This window comes from Mya arenaria, chromosome 12 (genome assembly GCF_026914265.1).
Source record: "Mya arenaria isolate MELC-2E11 chromosome 12, ASM2691426v1".
NCBI classification, from domain to species: Eukaryota; Metazoa; Mollusca; class Bivalvia; order Myida; family Myidae; genus Mya; species Mya arenaria.
Window position 1 is genome coordinate 43670630 of NC_069133.1, and position 17401 is coordinate 43688030.

Sequence of the window (17401 nt, forward strand, 5' to 3'; positions counted from 1 at the left end):
ATTCTTTATATTTATAAGTAATGGTGAGAATTTAGCGTATTCAGTCCTTTATTCGAAATGCAAAACATAAATCGGTTTATTTACTAAATACGTCAAAATACTTCGGATACCAAGTAAACTTGTAGTTTCTAAAACATGTAAATGTATGAAATCGACTCATATAAGTCAGTATTGAGGTCAACGATAACAACTTATGACCTAAAATCCTCAATATATAAGGTTTCATAAATACATTGCAATAGATTCATTCATCATTCGTGTTCTTAAAGGGACTCGCTCATAGATTTAATGCAGGCAACATGTGTGTTTCGAACGTTGTCTAAATTTGGCTAGTGTACTTACTTTCATAAACTCGAAACAAAAACTGACAGATATTCATTTGAACAATCACTATTCAACAGCATTAGGAACCCTTTTTCGGCAAAATAGTACGGTGTCATGAAGGTGACATAATTACAATAATAATAATAATAATAATAATAAAAATAATAATAATAATAATAATAAATTTACAACCGTAAAATGGAGCATTTGCTATCACATTTTTAAATAAATAAAAAACAAGAGTTTTATTTGAAACTTTTGGTGATGTTTTATCATTTAATTAAAGTGTTTCTTCAATTCGATTGTAAATAGATGCGATCTAGTGTAAAGGTGTCATAGCAATATGGGTTTAATGAAATTAAAACATTGGGTATGTGTTATATAACTACCACTAACATTAAATCCGATATGTTATAGGAGTTATTATGTCATTTTATATACATAAAAAAGCTTAATTTAGATTGATTTTACAGTATTTACATAATTACATAAATATTTTAATTATCAATGTCGTAATCTGAATTTCAATAAGGAATAAAGTTGATTTTTTACCTGATAACTCGTTAAATGCAGTAAAAAAACATACGAATTTATCAGAAAAACAGTCAAGCAAATCCACGTCCCAAATAAACTGTTTATTTTGATTTCAGTGATGCATTATTCGAATGAAGTTCTGTTTTTTTAGTATTAACATCATATTTACATACTATTTGCATTTATTTTCATTATCATATGCAATATCAAAATCTTAAATCATACCAAAAAAAATCACACAACTGCATTTAACCTTATCTGTTTCTCGTCTTATAGCACACTTTACATCATATCTTATATTTATAAGTCATGATGAGATTTCAGCGTATTCAACCCTTTGTTCAAAATGCAAAACATAATTCGGTTTATTTCTTTTATAAAAACGTCGGATACCAAGTAAACTTGTTGTTTAACGTTACAAAAACGTGTAAATGTATGAAATTGACTCGTTTTAGTCAGTATTGAGGTTAACGATGACAACTTATGACCTAAAATCCTCAATATATAAGGTTTCATAAATACATTGCAATAGATTCATTCATCATTTGTTTTCTTAAAGGGACTCGCTCATAGATTAAATGCAGGCAACATTTCGAACGTTGTCCAAATTTTGTTAGTGAACTTTCTTTCATCAACTCGGAACAATAACTGACAGATATTCATTTGAAAACTCACTATTCAACAGCATTAGGAACCCTTTTTCTGCGAAATAGTTCGGTGTCATGAAGGTGACATAATAATAATAATAATAATAATAATAATAATAATAATAATAATTATTATTATTATTATTATTATAATAATAACTATAATAATAACAATAACTATAATAATAATAATAATAATAATAATAATAATAATAATAATAATAATAATAAATATAATTATTATTATTATTATTATTATTATTATTATTATTATTATTATTATTATTATTGTCCTCGATATTCCCGTAAATAGAGCATTTGCTATCACATTTTAGATAAATATTAACAAAATAGCTGAATTTGGAACCTTTGGTGATGTTTTATCATTGAACCATGATTTTTCTTCACATTTCACATTGTTTTCTATATATGACGGTCTAAAACGTGATCACGCGACTTGCATGAGATAACTGGTAGACACTTGTTTTTTCAGACATTTAGGTAGATATAACTACCATTGGTGACAATATTTACGCTGGTTACCTTTAGCAGCAAGATCAATAGTATGTCCGCTTCACATTTAGGCTTAAATAGCATTTTATAATTTGACGATAAATAAATCGATTTCAACTCACGAAATTTCCGACTGAAAGTCCCCTAGTTCTCAATAAAAAACAACTTTATCACTTTGAATAACAAATGGATACATTATTTGACATATAGCTTTTACTTAACTTAAGATAATTTGCATCAGCCTATTTGTGTGCTTTAAAATGCGACCATAGTTGTTTTTATTTTATTTACTAAATGTTTGATTATACAGTGCAACAGTATTGTAAATGCTTAACAGTTTCGATCAACGAAAACTCCTTTGATTTACACATTCATTCTTACTGCGGTGATAATCGATCTTTCAGTTCTATTTTTATTTCTATTTTCAATAGTCTTATTTACCTTTTTATTTGTTTTAATACAAAGATGCTTTAAGTCCTAATCGACGCTGATATTGATAGTGTATTTTATTGTAGAAAACGGTTAATGGAAGCGAACAAGTGTTACATTTTCTCACCAATATGCGTTTAATGGAATCATAATAGTGATTATATATGTTATATAACTATCGCTTACATTATATTCGATATCTTGTAGGAGCTATTCTGACATTTTCATAAAACAACTTAATAAAGATTGATGTAACAATATTTACATAATGATATATATGTTTCAATTATCAATGTAGCAATCTGTATTTCAATAAGGAACACAGATGATTTCTTACCTGATATCTCGTTAAATCCAGTAAAAAACGTACATTTCTATCAGAAAGAAAGGTAAAGCAAATCTATATCCCTTATAAACTGTTGTTTGACCTCGAGGATACATTATTCTAATAAAGTGATGTATTTAGTTGTTTGTTTCTTTCTCATATTTACATACTATTTGCATTTATTTTCATTATCATATGCAATATCACAATCTTAGATTATAAAAGAAAAAACACACCACTGTATTTAACCTCATCTGTTTCTCGTCTTATATCACACTTTACAACATTCTTTATATAAATAAGTAATGATGAGAAATAAGTGTATTCAATCCATTGTTCAAATTGCAAAACATAAATCGGTTTATTTCTTAAAAAAACGCAAACATACTTCGGATACCAAGTAAAATGGTTGTTAATCGTTACAAAAACGTGTAAATATATGAAATGTACTCATTTACGTCAGTATTGAGGTTAACGATGACGACTGTTGACCCAAAATCCCCCATACATAAGGTTTCATTAACACATTGCAACAGTTTGATTCATCATTTGTTTTCGTAAAGGGACTCGCTAATAGATTTAGTGCATGCAACTATTAAACTTAAAGCTGTGTCCAAATTTTGTCCGTGTACTTACTTTCATCAACATACTCGAAACAATAACTGATAGATATTTATTTGAACAATCACTATTCAACAGCGTTAGGAACCCTTTTTCGGCGATATAGGACGGTGTAATGAAGTTGACATAATAATAATAATAATAATAATAATAATAATAATAATAATAATAATAATAAATAATAATAGTAATAATAATAATATGTCTCCTCTTTACCAACGTAAAATAGAGCATTTTCTATCACAGTTTTAAATAAATAAAAACACAAGAGTTTTATTTGAAACATTTGGTGATGTTTTATCATTTAATCAAGATTTTTCTTCACATTTCAAGAACTTGTTTTTTCAATATCTGACCCTGTAAAATGTGGCCCTTTAAGGCTACATGAGAAACTTTTGTTGTCCACGGTTGACACTCATTTAGGTAGATATAACTACGATTTGTGACAATATTTACGATGTTTTACCTTTGGCGGCAAGATCAAAAGTATGTCCGATTCACTTTTAGGCGTATACAACAAATATTTAAATAATTTTACGAGTTGATAAATCGATCAAATCTTCCAAAATTATCGAATGAAAATCACCTTGTTCTCAATGTAAAAACACAACATTATTATTCAAAATATTAAGAATGCCAACATAATACAAATTATAACAAATTGTAGCTTAATTTAGCATAGCTTAATCATATTGTAAGGGACTTGCTATAATTGCTTCGAGAAATTTGGGCTTAACTGACAACCCATTTGTCTCAGGTTTAAGTCTTTCTGGATGCTGATATTGATAGTGTATTTTACTGTCGAAACTAGGCATATTGTCAGTTCTTAAGCGATATATAGATGCGAAATTTCCTAAACAATGTGCATCTCATCGAATAAACATACATTAAATATACATTATATAACTACCGCTAGCATGTTAATTGATGTGTTGTAGGTGTTATTCTGACATTTTCATAAACACAAATAAGATTGATGCTGAAGTATTTACATAATTACATATATGTTTCATTATCAATGTTTTAATCTGAATTTCAATAAGAAACAAAGTTAATTTCTTACCTGATTATGGTGACATATAACTGCCGTAAGATAACCTGTAAACGTTCGCAAACTGTTTCGTGTTAACACCTTTTGTGATAATTATCTAGTAAATATTCACTTTACTTTTTGTTAAGATAAATATCATAAGACTGAAAACAGGCTTGAAAGTGCCAAGAACTACCACCTGTTACCTTTTTTAGGCTGTACAACATTAACAGGTTAACTAGTTATGGTTTGCGAATCCCACTTAATAAGTCACATAATAACTGGTTATCTAGATAATGTTCGTGTTAAACACAAAACAATAAGTGAACAATATCAGGTTACCTTACGGCAGTTATATGCCACCATACCTGCTATCTCGTTAAATCCAGTAAAAAACGTAAATATCTATCAGAGAAAAAAAATAGGAAATCCCTATCCATTATTTACTGTTGTTTTTATCTCACGGATGCATTATTCTAAAGATGTGCTGTTTTTAGCATTAAACTCACATTTACATACTATTTGCATTTATTTTCAATATCATAAGTAATGTAATACAATCTTTAATCATAAAAAGAAAATCGCAAATCTGTTCTTATCTTATAGCACAACTAACAAATTAATTTATATTTTAAGTTTTAAGTACTGATGAGAATCCAGCGTATTTAAGCCTTTGTTAAAAATGCAGAACGTAATGCAGTTTATTTCTTAAGAAAACAAACAAAACAAAACGCAAAAATACTGCTGTCTATTTTTACTTTACAATAACGTGTGAAATAACACCCTTATAAGTTCATGATGAGGTTACGATGACGCTTGCTGACCTTAAATTATCCATATATGAAGTTTCATAAATACATTGCAACTGATTCATTCATCATTTGTTTTCTGAAAGTTGCCCTCTCACAGATTGGCCGTTTCGACAGTTTTTTATTTCTTTTTGGACTCAGAATCAGCTGATTTTGGCATCAACTTCTTCAATGAAATCATATTAGTTAACAAATTTCATTTTTTTCGGCAAGGGGCAAAATATTAAATTTTCCTTCAAACATAAATAACGCTTTTAGTCATAAAACATCACTTTTCGAATATAAATAGATGCGATCAAGTGTAAAATTTCCATAGCAATATGCGTTTCATCGAATTAAAATAGTGGTTATATATATGTTTTATAACTACCGCTAACATTAAATTCGATATGCTGTAGGAGTTATTGTGTCATTATCATATATCACAACTTAATTTATATTGATTTTACAATATTTACATAATTTCATAAATGTTTCAATTATTAACGTTGTCATCTAAATTTCAATAAGGAAATATGTTTTCTTACCTGAGATCTCGTTAAATCCGGTAAAAAACGTACAAATCTATCAGAAATACAGTCAAGCAAACCCACTTCCCTTATAAACTGTTGTTTGTTTCTATCTAACGGATGCACTATTCTAATGAAGTGCTGTATTTGGTATTAAACTCATATTTACATACTATTTGCATTTATTTTCATCATTATATACAATATCACAATCTTAAATTACAAAAACAAAATCACACCACTGCATTTAACCTCATCTGTTTCACGTCTAATAGCACACTTTACAACAGAACTTTTAGTTATGACGAGAATTTCGCGTATTCACCATTTGTTCAAAATGCAAAACGTTATTCAGTTTATTTCTTAAGCAAAACAACAACAAAAACAAACGCAAAAATACTGCTATCTATTTTTGCTTTACAACAACGTGTGAAATGACTCCGTATAAGTTCGTATTGAGGTTAACGATGACGACTGTTGACCTAAAATCCTCCATAGTTAAGGTTTCACTAACACATTGCAACAGTTTGATTCATCATTTGTTTTCTTAAAGTTGCAATCTCACAGATTAACTGTTGTTGTTGTTTTTACTTTTTTAGCTGATTTTGTCTTCAATACACCTTAAATTCAGCAATTTAAGATAACTCATAAAAGAACAGATCACAAATGATAAGTAAAATCCCAAATATTTAATTTTCCTTAAAGCGTTAGTAACGCTTATAGCCATAAAACATTAACTTTCAAATGTTAATGTTAAAAACCTGCCACTTTTGTCAACAGTCTTATGCTTTCAGCCAATTGCCCAAAGATTGGCTCATTTCAAGTCAAACCAAATATGAAAAAAAGTTTCGAAACGGTCAATCCGTGAGAGTGCAGCTATGAAGAGGCTCGTTGCTGGTATCATTTTGTTTTCACATTTTGTTTAAGTATATGTAAGAGTTCAATATGTTCGTTCTACATAGAAGTGAACATTAGATCAATAAGTATATGCTACCTTTTACTACTGATACTAGTTTAATGTCTATGAAACTATTGTTGATACATTCGTCAGAATCCATCTACTACTAAGGCCTTAAAAAAATACATTTGGTTAGGGTTACCCGACCCTACCTACGGAATAGGCGCCGACCCTACCGTTTTTATAGTCAGTTTCAAACAAAAAAAATGAAAAACTAAAAAAAATAATATGTAGTTTAAAACCTTAAATGCTCATACAGAAGATAACTTTAACACCATTCTCCAATGTTGAAAATAACATTCTTATATAAAGCATAATAAAAAAATAAAATAATAAAAAGCCTACCTACCCTACCTATTTTTGAAAAGGATGTAACCCTAACCAAACAAATTTTTTTTAGGCCTAAGTGAGCTTTTGTTTTCCAGTCGGTTGACACATATTTTTTCCGACATTTAGGTAGATATAAGTACGATTGGTGACAATATTTACGCTGTTTTACTTTGGCGGCAAGATCAATAGTATGCCCGATTAACCTTTTGGTGTGTATAACAAATATTTAAATAATTTAACGAGTTGTTAAATCGATTAAATCTTCCGAAATTATCGAGTGCAAATCACCTTGTTCTCCATGAAAAAGGAACTTTATAACGGAATAACAAAGGGTAAGATAATGTGACTGAAAGCTTTTACTTCATGTAAGTTACGTTATTATATGCCTATCAATTTCCTTTTACCATATCCAAGTATTGAAAAATCCGTATCACCATACCGTCGTTTTTGGACGGTACTGCAAGTACCGTTCATAGGTACCATGCTACTTTTCGACAGGCGTGCATCGATTGGTTCCCGCATTCAAAGCTGAATATAACAGCAAGCGTAAACTATACCCAGCATTATACACCGTCACATCACTCAGAAATATTTTCTATGTACGCGAACTGGGAGTAAGATTACACTATTATTAATAGTCCCAGACGCGAAGCGAGATATCTGATATTCTGAACACGCATTGTATATGTAATGAAAGTTAAAGACGAAATCTTATCCAGAATAGAAAACTGGTCATACAACTGCTGTTTCAATTTTGTTCAAACTCGGGAGTAACATATGCATTCAAAAAAGATGAAAAAAATGAATACGCACATCTTTTCTCACCTCGATCATGATCATTTATGACCTTTAATAATTAACCCCGAAATTTCAGAACGAAAAAGGTTTGTTATTTATTATTTTATCACGGTCAATAAGGAAACATATTGTATAAAATTGATAAAATGATTATAATTCTTCAATCTATCTTTCAGCTTAAGTTTATGGAAAGTTAATTTTGTACAAAAAAGTTCGTCGTTTGATTTTCGTTCAGTAGTACATCCAGGTTGTTATGATGTTTGTGAACGGTTTGAGAAAGCAGACAGATGAAATCGTATTTTAGTCTAAAGTAAGTATCATTATATGAGGTGGCTTATTATAAACCCATTATTTGGTAAAACATATGTAGCCGACCGGTTTATATTACCATTAAAGACGGTATTACGTGATTTAGATACGTTAACTGCAATAACAAAGAAAGTACTTCAAGTAGGCAAGTTGCCGTGTGAAGAAAGCAGGTCAAGAATGTGCTATGTACTATTAAGTAAATGCTATTTTGTTTACAGTCTGAAGTAGATCTTGATTGAAATTGTGTTTAAGCTGTCTTGAACAAATGTTTACATCAGTGTTTGTGATATTTTTAATATGCTGTTGTTGCAGGTTTCTTTGTAAGATATGCTAACTTGTACATTAGTCTAAAATAATAGAGGTATTATGCACCAGTCTATTGTAACCATGGCCCCCAAGGTCCGGGGAATAGCGGGGAATTTCGGTCCAGCCAACCCCGGGTAAAAGCCCCGTCCTGCGGGGACGAACTGATGGTAATACCCTGGCCAAATACCCCACCCCACCCCAGACACTCTATATAATCTCCGCTTAATTTGGCACTAAGACAAAGCCACCGCGGTCACCTGGCCCTGCGGGGCCACCTGGAAAGTAAAAACACGGCCCTTTTCCCCGGCTTTCCCTGGTATATCTCCGGACCTGGGGGGGGGGGGCATGTTTACAATTGACTGGTGCGTTATACGGGATTCTTCCAATCCCTAGTGTCTAAACAGGTTTGTGCAAAAACGGGTGTGTTTGAAAAATATTAATATATCGTTATGTTTTGACAAAACGAAATGAAGAAACACGTCAAACTCATAATTATTCGTTGGATATTTAATTTTTGTGTACAGAACTAATATAAAATAATGTTATTTGGTAATATTTCTTGTTTTTATTATATTTTGTGATGCAACATGCTTTAACCAGGAATCCCGATCGGAATAACTACCCACTTTTCGTACAAAACTTGTACATATACTAAAATAAAACACATCGTCTTATTTGGATAAATTTGACGTATTACATGTGGAATACCTTGAGTAGGCTGTAGGCATGAAATTTTGTATGAACTATTCCTTTGTCAACTTCTTTGATACACATTTTGGAGACAAGCTTGCCAGAACTTTAATAACAAATTAAGATACACAGTGGTCGAAACTTGCACTACCCTGAAAGCAAAAACCTTAAAGATTTTCTCTCGGGCTGGTGAACATCCAAATGTTATAATTACCAGACCAAAATGGGTTGTGTGCAAATAGTTTTATATCATTTTGTACCAGTGGTTAGAGAAATTACTCGCCTCAGTATAAATAAATGTAAAGTAAGGTTTTTAATTCATTTATTTTACTATCATTTTTAATGAACATCTTTTAAATTGCCACCTTGAAACCTTATTACTTGTTTAAGAACTGGTTGAGGCTGTAAATGCTTCTGTAGCTCAGTGTTGTTGTACTGAAAAAGAACCTTAGTTTCATCATTTTTCATAAAAAATATTGTGCTTATAAATTGTAATAAATTCCTTAATAAACCATATCATTAAAATGTAAAATACTTATTTGCAGATGCCCTCCATCAAAGAAGCCTTTGAAAAAATCAAGTGGGCCATACTAAGTTATTTGAAAGTCAAAATATTGCGGTATACTGCAGCAGCCCAGACGGCATTTGGTGGTAGCAATGATTTTATCTTGCCAAGGTTTATTGTGACACCAATTTCAGCAAATCAAGAGTTGGATGCTCTCTACCATCAAGAGACATTATTTGGAAGACTGAGGACAAGACAGTTCACATTCTCAAAACACAAAAGTCCTGGTAACAGTTGTTTGAATGTGCTTGAAATGCAAAGGCTCATCGGGCAAGCAATTGTTCAGGGGCTGCCATTGTCTCCTCCAGGTGGCTCGCCATTCACAACAGAAAACAAGGGTGTGTGTCTCCGGCATACTCGTTCAGGTATGGAATCTTTCATACATTTCTTAAAAGGCATTTTATCTTCAATATACATGTCTCAATGTCTGGATATGTGACCACCAACAAAGCTCACAGGCTTCAAATCGTACCCATGTCGCCTTGTTTTGAAGCTTAAACCGTTCCAAGGAAATGTGTACCTTCATCCCTTTCAAACACCATAAATCACATATGACCACAACTTCTTTTAGTTTTGCATATACTGCTTTCTGAACAGTAAATGTAAATTACGCAGGTTATTTTTTATTTCCTTTTATCTATGCAGGTTGAAGTTCAGCACATAATGACAAGGTATACAATGTGGATGTGACCATTATGCTCCATGCTGTAGACAGAGAAATGGGAGGGCAGGAGACGTACTGATGTCGTGCATAAATGATGTCATTGCCAACACCCACAACTCATTCACATCACCTTTTACACCACCAACAAATATACAGGTAATACATTTTCTGCATTGATGGAGCTACTATATTGTATCTGCTATAGCCATCAGTTCACCCCTGCCAAGTCATACCTTTAATTTCCATTCAACTAAAATAAATATATTTGTTTACATGAAATATAATTAAAATGGCGCAGTACTAAATTAACAAATCAAAATACATTTCAACTAACTACTATGTACACAGAATGTTTAAGATTAAAATTTAATAATAGTGTGTGTGAACATTTGCAGAAAATCTGAGCTAAAGAGAGCATCAAGGTCGTCAACCTACGGCAGACTGGAGTTACATTTGGCTTATGTCACAAGGCTGACTGTTTCCATGGAACTGATTTTGCTTCCTTACCCTTCCTACATTTTGATCCATTGCATCTTAAATAAAACTGTTCCGACATCTGACAGCAGCTTCATCAATATAGAACTGAACCGCTTGGAATGAAACCAACTTTAGTCATAAACACACATTTAATGTGTGCTTGGACATTTAGTAGTGAACAGATTAGTGCTTAACATTATCAAAATAAGCTTTTTTAACATTTTGAACTTTCAATTCTCTGCCTATCCTTCATGAACATTTTTATGCCTAGAAATATCTTTATATGAACAATCAATTTAAATAACAGCTTCTCACAACATAATATTTTGTTAAGTTTTAGAAAACATACTCAAAGACACTTAAGTAATGAAATTGCTTTTGAAAAAACATTTCATTTGTTTACAGTATGAAATAAATAAATAGGTATTTCACCAGCAAAGAGAACCTCTTAACCTAAAAATACATGAAATTTAACTTCAATAACATTATTTCTAAAAATTGGAAATATTCACTATTACTATGTGTTTTGAAATTTGTTTGTACAAATCGCTGCAAGTATATCAACTGATATTGTTCTTTCAATTGTATCATGTATATTTAATTGTTTGCACATAACTAAACCACAAATGATTAAGTTTTTATCTCATTTTATGTTTGTCTTGTCTAATACAAATGTTACTCAATAGATTTTTATGATGGGTATACTTTCTAGTTTTTCATGTAGTATGTTATAATTGTCAGCTGCATCTTTTCATTCAGGAAAATCTGTATCTAAATTTCTTTGCAAGCCACTGACCCATTCTTTGCCTCAAACGTAATGATACATGTATGTTTTATGTGGTTGCTGTCAGAACAGGTATTCATATTTATGAACCCGATAGTCAGTACACGATGTGCTCAAGGTGAGCTATTGTGATCGCCCTGTGTCTGTCATCAACAATTTGAGTGTTAACACTCTAGAGGACACAATTTACGCACAATCTTAATAAAACTTGGTCAGAATGTTACCCTCAATAAAATCTTGGACGAGTTCGATATTGGGTCATCTAGGGTTAAAAATAAGTCACCAGGTCAAATTAAAGGAAAAGCTTGTTAACACTCTAGAGGTCACATGTATGACTGTATCTTCAGGAAACTTGGTCAGAATGTTAATATTAATAATTTCTAGGTCATGGTCGAATCTGGTTCATTTGCAGTCAAAAACTAGGTCACCAGGTCAAATTGAAGGAAAAGCTCTAGAGGTCACATTTATAACTGTATCTTCATGATAGTTGGTCAGAATGTTTATAATAATAATCTTAAAGTCAAGTTAAAATCTGGGTCATGTTCGGTCAAAATCTAGGTTACCAAATCATCAAATCAAATCATAGGAAAAGCTTGTTAGCACTCTAGAGGTCACATTAATGACTGTATGTTCATGAAACTTAGTCAGAAAGTATATATTGATTAGCTTTAGGCCAATTTTGATTCTGGGTCATGTGTGTTCAAAAACAAGATCACCAGGTCAAATTTAAGGAAAAGCTTGCTAACACTGTTGATGTCACATTTAGAATTGTATATTTATGAAAGTTGGTCAGAATGTTTATATTGATAATCTCTAAGTCAAGTTTGAATCCGGGTCATGTGTGGTCAAAACTAGGTCATTAGGTCAAATCATAGAAAAAAGCTTATTAGCACTCTTGAGGTCACGATATGACTGTATGTCCAGTAAAGTCATAATGTTTATATTAATTAGCTCTAGGCCAAGTTCGAATCTGGGTCATGAGTGGTCAAAAACTAGGTCACCGGGTCAAATAATAGGAAAAGCAAGTTAACACTCTAGAGGCCACATTTATGAGCATATGTTCATGGAACTTGATCAGAATGTTATTCTTGATGATCTTTAGGTAGAGATTGAAACTGGGTTATCAAAGGTCAGAAACCAGGTCACTAGGGTCAAATCATAGAACAACTTTTTAAACACTGTAGAGGTTATATTCTCACTTTGATCACCATGAAACTATGTCAGAATGTTTGTGTTTATGAAGTCTATGTCACACTCGAATTGGATCAGTTGAGCTTTATAGGGCCTTCAGGGCCCTCCTGTTAAAAATATTTTTTTCATTTGCTCAATTGCTATGGTGATTTTTTTTTTGTTTCAAAAAATCAATCTTGTGATATAGCTTTCGTGTTGCATCCACCATGACCCCAAGCCTTACCTTTTCTTAAACATCTGAATATTCAAGTAAAAACTACTAAAAATCATGATTTTCTGTTTTGTCAATTCACAAAAATTAAACAAACAAGGGCTGATATCCAAATGGTACTTATTGTGTACTGCCAGAAATGAATAATTTTATGTCAATAACTCGAGCACACCTCACCTGTCAACAGTCATTAATTCTTTAATAATTACTTCATTGTTGACATACATTCAAGTAAGCCTTCCATTCAACTGCAAATAATCTAATAAACTCTGGTATGATTGTTTGTTAAAAATGTCTCTTTTCTAGCAGTTGTGCATTGACTCATTTTCAATCCCATATAGATCAATAAACAAACACCAGAGTTTAATTGAGATTTTAGTTTCTTAAAATGCTTCAACAAACCTTTTCACATTAGGGCCTTCTGACAGAGGCTAGAGCACTGTCAAAACATATTGGAAACACGTTTGTCATTGTTTGATGAAACGTATCGCCTTATCTGCCTTTGGTAATGGAACGAAGGAGGGGCTCCTTGAGCGGCATAGACTGTTCATTGTTTTATTTACAATGATGTAGTGAAAGAAAAGTTATCTTTTATTTTAGTCTTCATTTTAAACAAAATGTTGCTTCCGAAGTAGCATAAATGACGTTATTTATCACTTTGATATACGCACACTGTAAATTATGCTTTGTGTGAATTTGTTAATGTGGTTTTACAAATTGAACTGGTCTGTGGTTGTTGAGGCATTGGTATCTCAGTGGTCTATGTGTTTGCCTGTTATGTTTTGAATTGTTCTGGAAATCATTTTTCCAATAAATTCATAAAGGTATGCACCTCTATATTTCTTGCTTTTATTTTATTATAAAGACGAACATTTAAGTTGTTGTTTTAGCCTTTGTGTAAAAGTTATCGTTCCAGATTAATGTATGATGTATGGTTCAAATCCCTATTACATATATTTACACTACCGAACGTTACATTGATGTTGCCAGCATTCAGCAGTACCGTCCCTCAGCACTTTCAGTGCTTTGATCTGATTCCATATCATGCGAGTACCTGGTGTAGTCTCGGAACTACTTTCGTGTTGCTAAAAAAAGCGTGACAAAAAACTGGTAAAATCTAAATAACTTTATCTAACTTTACTCACGCTCCAGAAGCATGTTAATATTCAGGAACATGGTTCTTTAAAGAAACATGAGGATAAGCACGAAGGTCGAAGCAGACAACACTTCCAACCTATCTAGACAACTAGGTGTTTGCTAGTCTAAAATAATAGACGTGTTATACGGGATTCTTCCAATCCCTAACGTCTAAACGGGAATGTGCAAAAAACGGGGGTGTTTTAAAAATATTGAAATTGTTTTAAGTTAAGTATTTTATTGTTGAAATCGATCATAAAGAGTAATATTCATATTTTACCATGTTAGTGAAATGTTATTTTGCACTAAACAAGCATTTAATGCATAAAAACAAGTTGTTTACCTTTCCAATGAAACGAAAGTTGACTGACACAAACAACAATTATGCGAAGGGGAACAACTCGATACAATCGTAATAACTCGGCCTCCTCCGACAAAGCTTCGAGATAGACCTCGTTATACAATCGAATCGTGTTTAGTACTGTTTACACGGGGAAAATTGAAGATTTTAATTTGCTGTACTCTTTCCGACTAAAGAAAAACATGAGAATTTGACATTGAATTATGCTCGTTTGTCTAAAGACAATATAGTTATATCAACATATCGCACACCATTTTAAAGGTAATTGACTCTTCTTTCCATGTCACTTATTTAAAAATGGATTGTTTATATGTTGGTTGAGAAATTTACATAAAACTGGACTCTACCGTGAAATCGGGTAAGTTTGAGTTACATACCTTGTTTCTTTTTTGTATATCAAAGACACTAAATATCTTCAGATGTGTTGTTTATCTCATTGTATGTACCCAAAATGGTTTTAAACAATATTTTAGTGACAAACAATGATTCAGATGCCTGTGATAATGATCGTCAAAAAATCCCACGAATGTTCATTTTTTTAGAAATGGCCGCGTTACGTCTAAAGGAAATGACGATTAGTGTATACTCGTAAAATAAGTACCGTTTTATTGTTGTTGCTTTTTATGCTGTGATATTTAAGTGTTTTAGTATCAGCAATATGTTAATTTGGCTAAGATAAAGAACAATTCTTTCTTATTTTGCTCAATAAAGTGAGTTCTGTAACTTCTGACTTCGTTTTGCTGTAGTAGCCTCCCTTGAATTCAATACACAAAAGTACGTAACACATTCATACGCGGTAAATTTAAATCAAATTGAAACCGAAAAATAAAAAGGAATAATTAGATAGGCAGGTACGTAATAAATGGAATATTACGACAAAACGCTTTTCTGGTGACCTGCATCACGTCTCGTTCGGGGGGATAGGTGTTTACACACCGAACTCGACGTGATACAGGTGATATCCCCCAAGTCTTTGGTTTACTTCGTTTTTACTAAAAACAACAACTTATGTATGCAGTACCAGTGAGCAGTTTCTTGAGTGGTGACGTGCAGCCGACAAAGAAAACACATGTAAGATATGTAAAAACAAGTAAATTTTAACACTGAAATACAAAAGTCCTACACTGTGCACCCGACCGGCAAGAGATGTCCTACACTGTGCACCCGACCGGCAAGAGATGTCCTACACTGTGCACCCGACCGGCAAGAGACGGTAAACTCTGGAAACCTTTGCTCATTTGCCGAGCGTCGGCTCACAAAGTATGACTGTTGAGCCTCATTCATTTGTTTAGATTCATTTTATGATTCATATACGACATAATGTGCAATGCAAACAAAATAAACGATGTAAACAGCGTGAAGTCGACTTGTATAATGACCACATGGGGGGGGGGGGATACCCATTTGGCGAGCACGCTTCGTTTTACAGTATTTCTACAGATTTAATAACATTTATAACATCTCGTCTTTAATCGTAGCGTGGGTGCTTTGGACTGTATATATATAAATATTCCTACACAGTATGTACAAATCTCTGGTTAAAAATTCAATATTTAAATAATGTCTTAAGAATCTATCACATAGGCATTAAAATCAAACACTTCAAATACATCATAGAAATTATGCTATATTTTTTTAAAAGGCTTAAATTGTGTTTTAAATGCCACAAGTGACATGATAGAAATGATTGCAAATCCCAGGCAATTCCAGATCTAAGAAAACTTCAAGAAACATGATGTAATGTCAGGGGCGATACCAAGATTTTTAGTCGATAAAGAAAAAAAACTTATTTAAAATGATTCAGTAAAGGTATAAAGCTAGCATGATTTACTATTTTATCTGGGAAAAATTTACGACTAATTTTGTAAATTGTTTCTTTTAGACCTAGTACATTTTCAAAGGTAGGATAATTGACTTACTTTTTGCTGTAAACAACTCGCCGTATGCCTGCTTTGGTTTTCAACAGGTGGCTGTTATTTGTCAACTACCTGCTGAATACCATTTTATAAAGTATGATAAAAAAACGGCCGTCCAATCGATTAACACCGTAACCTTTAGGCTTGAGCTAATTAAAGTTAAAAACATGAAAACTAACCGGCGCTCGTCGACTTGGTAGATATTCGGTTTTCTACTTTATAACAACAAAGGTCACGTGATTGGCAGCCGTGTTTGTTATCGACCACAGAATTCAACTGAGTCAGTTTGGAGTTGAAAATCGTACTCGTAGGTACCATATTTCAAAAAAGTAAGTTTGTAAAATAAACCTGGAATACTGTTTTGTTTACAAAAGTTTTCCAAGTCTGTTCCTAAGTAAGAATGTGTAATAGTTTGTAAAAACTTCTAGCACACCGGGTGGGCGTTTTCGTTTTTTAGCCGTGCTGGAAAACACTACCTGGCTGTGACGCAATACTTCTTGTTTCTTAATTATACACTTTATAGAAGCGTAATGATGATATTTCCAGGATGATTTCCATAAACATTAACACTACAAACATATAGCTTCAAAACAAAACAAAATAATCCTTAAAAGACGTAAATTGCACTGATTAAGATAATAATTATGTTCAAGGTATTATATTCAATACAATTACTGTAAGAGATAATCTATTCAATGTTTACACCGGAAAAGTACTGTATTGAATATCTGCACTGTAAAAGATAATGTATTCAATGTTTACACTGGAAAAGTACTGTATTGAATATTTGCACTGTTATTGATAATGTATTCAATGTTTACACTGGAAAAGTACTACTGTATTGAATATTTGCACTGTAAAAGATAATGTTTTCAATGTTTACACTGGAAAAGTACTGTAATGAATATTTGCACTGTAAAAGATAATGTATTCAATGTTTTCAATGGAAAAGTACTGTATTGA

At 32.0% G+C, this 17401-nt stretch overlaps 1 protein-coding gene across 2 annotated transcripts in view; it reads right to left on the reverse strand.

Moving 5' to 3' along the window:
* LOC128210356 (solute carrier family 23 member 2-like) overlaps window positions 1-5802 on the reverse strand; it is a 47954-nt gene extending 42152 nt beyond the window's left edge. Inside the window, exon 1 of one of the 2 annotated variants that reach the window (XM_052914658.1) lies at window positions 5760-5802. The gene's annotated coding sequence lies outside the window, so the exon portion shown is untranslated. Of the gene's footprint in view, window positions 1-2784; window positions 2888-5759 lie in introns of those variants that run through there. The other variant, XM_052914660.1, reaches the window with a different exon arrangement.
* Between the last annotated feature and the right edge of the window lie 11599 nt (window positions 5803-17401).